The sequence below is a fragment of the Nicotiana tabacum genome, chromosome 22 (assembly GCF_000715075.1).
Source record: "Nicotiana tabacum cultivar K326 chromosome 22, ASM71507v2, whole genome shotgun sequence".
In the NCBI taxonomy this organism is placed as follows: Eukaryota; Viridiplantae; Streptophyta; class Magnoliopsida; order Solanales; family Solanaceae; genus Nicotiana; species Nicotiana tabacum.
The window spans coordinates 231895711-231898658 of NC_134101.1; the positions used below are offsets into that span (position 1 = coordinate 231895711).

The 2948-nt window shown below is 34.5% G+C and overlaps 1 long non-coding RNA gene across 1 annotated transcript; it reads right to left on the reverse strand.

The window, feature by feature from the left end:
• Window positions 1-792: 792 nt before the first annotated feature.
• LOC107808868 (uncharacterized) lies at window positions 793-2252 on the reverse strand. The gene is made up of 2 exons (XR_001653281.2): window positions 1876-2252; window positions 793-1014 (listed from the first exon to the last, which is right to left on the reverse strand). It is a non-coding gene; the product is annotated as an uncharacterized LOC107808868 (long non-coding RNA).
• Between the last annotated feature and the right edge of the window lie 696 nt (window positions 2253-2948).

A 2948-nucleotide genomic window follows, 5' to 3' on the forward strand; every position in this document is an offset into this window, starting at 1 on the left:
GGGGGATGCCATGTCATTTCTTTTGTTTGTATGGTGAGGATGGGTGATGCCGTGCACTTTTCCGTTGCTATGTTTACTTGTTATTACTGGTCCAAAGTGTACTAGCTGCTTAAATTTCTTTACTATTGTGATTCTTTATATTGCAATCCCCTCAGCATGTTTCCCCTCCCGTTATTATCTGTTCAGCTTCTATTAGTTGTTATTGTGCTTGTAAATTTTTTTAACTGTACAGATTTATGTATGTGTCTTATTTTAGCCTCGTCACTACTTCGCTGAGGTTAGGCTCGACACTTACCAGTACATGAAGTCGGTTGTACTGATATTGCACTCTGCACTTTCTGTGCAGCTTTTGGTACTGGCTTGAGTTGTCCTCGAGTTTAGCAGCTAGACTTGTTCGACAGAAGATCCAAGGTAGTCCTGTTGCCGTCCGCAGGCCCTGGGGTCCCCTTCTATGCATTTCTTTTACTGTTTCATTTGTATCGAAATAGTTGTATTTCCTTCAGACATCTTACTTGTAGCTAAATCTTAGTAGTTCGTGGATTGTGACACCAGATTCTGGGTAGTTGTGTATAAGTATTAAAGTTGTTATGGATTTATGCTCTTTTTTAGTTTACCTTATTATGGCTTATTTGATGTTTATCACTGAAAGCTTAAGAATTTAGCTTAATGATCTCTATCGTTGGCTTGCCTAGCAAGTAAAATATTAGGCGCCATCACGATCTCGACGGTGGAAATTCCGGATCGTGACAAGCCTTCTGATAAGCTAAAGGAGTAAAGGAAAAAAAAAAGAACTAAGATAATTTGAGACATAGTATTCCTTGCAATTAGCATCGAACATATATTCGTTCATCATAAAGTTGCACAAAAAAAACGTTACAAGTAATATTGAGGTAATATAGGGAACCACAAGACGAATTTTCTTTTCTCTCTATAAGATATTGTAGAAAATCAAAGGTCGAAACACCAAGGTAGTTTCTCTCTTATTAGACGAACCTTGACTAATCCATTAAGTACCTGCAATCCAACAATAAACACCTGCATGTAAGTTACGTATAAAGATAACGGTATATATGGTGCAATTAGAATTTTTGAGGGATACAATCCCAAATGCATCCATTTCGTCGTCCTTAGTGTTTGTTTAGAGAAAAATAAACGTGCTTGGTACGATATTTTTTGCTTACTAACTAAATAGAAGCGGATCCAGGATTTACGAAGAGGTGAATCCATAATATAAATTTTACGGGTTCAATCTTTAGTTCTTATTATTACACTTTTAGAACTATAAGTTCAAAATTTATTTATTTAATAGAATTTTTTTACATCTATATTTATACTTCGTGGAAAAAATATTGGAATTAGTTAAAATCATTGACTATATGCTACATTATTCACTCCTACTAGTTTTAATATACACATTTCATTTAATCATATAAGATTTTACGTTGTCAAAAGAAGATCAGAAATTTCAGTGTGTGAAAATTTTGAAAGAATAAACCAAAAAAAAAAATCTTAGTTAATAACAAGATTGATATAAGATTTGAATTCATAATTTTACTTAGCGAAGTGCACCAATAACCATCACATTGCATGATACTTTGAACTTAGGTGCACACACATATATTTAATTATTTTTAAAAAGTATAACAATATGATATAAGAGGTGAGCATGGGTTCACGATGCTCCATAGAACCCTCACCCTCCCAGATACGCAGGGGAGCATGGATTTACGTGCTCCATGAGATCCTCCCAGCGACCGATACGCCCATGTAACTAAACATATAAAAAATAAAAATAAAAAATCACTTATTTTACGAAAAAAATATTTTTCAGGAAAACATTTTGATCATACAAAACACACACATAGTGTAACTTACTCAACAATGTGGCATAACACCACACTTGAAGAGATCAGCAATGAAAATCTGTCCAAAAATAGAAGACCAGCAATAACGCTCCTTTTGTACAGCAGCATTCAGTGCTTTACAGCAATTTTGATTTTCAACACCACCATTGCAATGAACCAAAGCTTCCTGAAAATTAATTGCTTCTCCAAAAGCTCCATTGACACTAGAAGCCACAACAATACAAACCAACAAAATGGCTAAACTCAAACCCTTAACTGCCATTTCTCTGATCTTAATTAGCTTTCTGTTTTCTAGGGTTTATTACTACTACTACTAATAGCTCACTTTTGTTTATTAGGGTTTATGATTATACAGTGGTTAGTGGTATTATATATAAAAAGAAAAGAGTTGAAGTATTGGGAAATAATAAATGCATGCATAGATCTAGAGAGCGTCGGCAAGTTTTAATAATTTTGTTTATTTGGTTAAAGAATGATATGTAGACATGTAGTTAAGTATGGTAAGACAAGAGGGGTTGCTCTGATGGAAGACAAGAGGGGTTGCTCTGATGGTAAGCAACCCCCACTTCCAACCGAGAGGTTGTGAGTTCGAGTCTCCCCAAGAGCAATGTGGGAAGTTCTTGGAGGGAAGGATGCCGGGGGTCTATTTGGAAACAGTCTCTCTACCCTAGGGTAGGGGTAAGGTCTGCGTACACACTACCCTCCCCAGCCCCACTAAGTGGGATTATACTGGGTTATTGTTGTTGTTGTTGTTGTTGTTAAGTATGGTGCAGGAACTTAGCAAGTTTTCAGGTAGTATGGAAACTTCCTATTTAATTAATGAGAGCTTTACATAAATAGCCAACCGGATTCACTGTTTACTTCTTTTTAGTCGCTATACAAAGAATATATATACTAATTATATGAAGGTTACATATATACATATATTTATCTATATAATATACATCCGCCAATTATTTTAGTTAAGCGATTGGATGGGAAACATTTTAGGTTTAAATATAATTTTTTAACAAGTTAAATCATATTGATAATATAATTTTTTTTTTTGCACTAACTATATTATAACTGAGCTAATATTTGTTT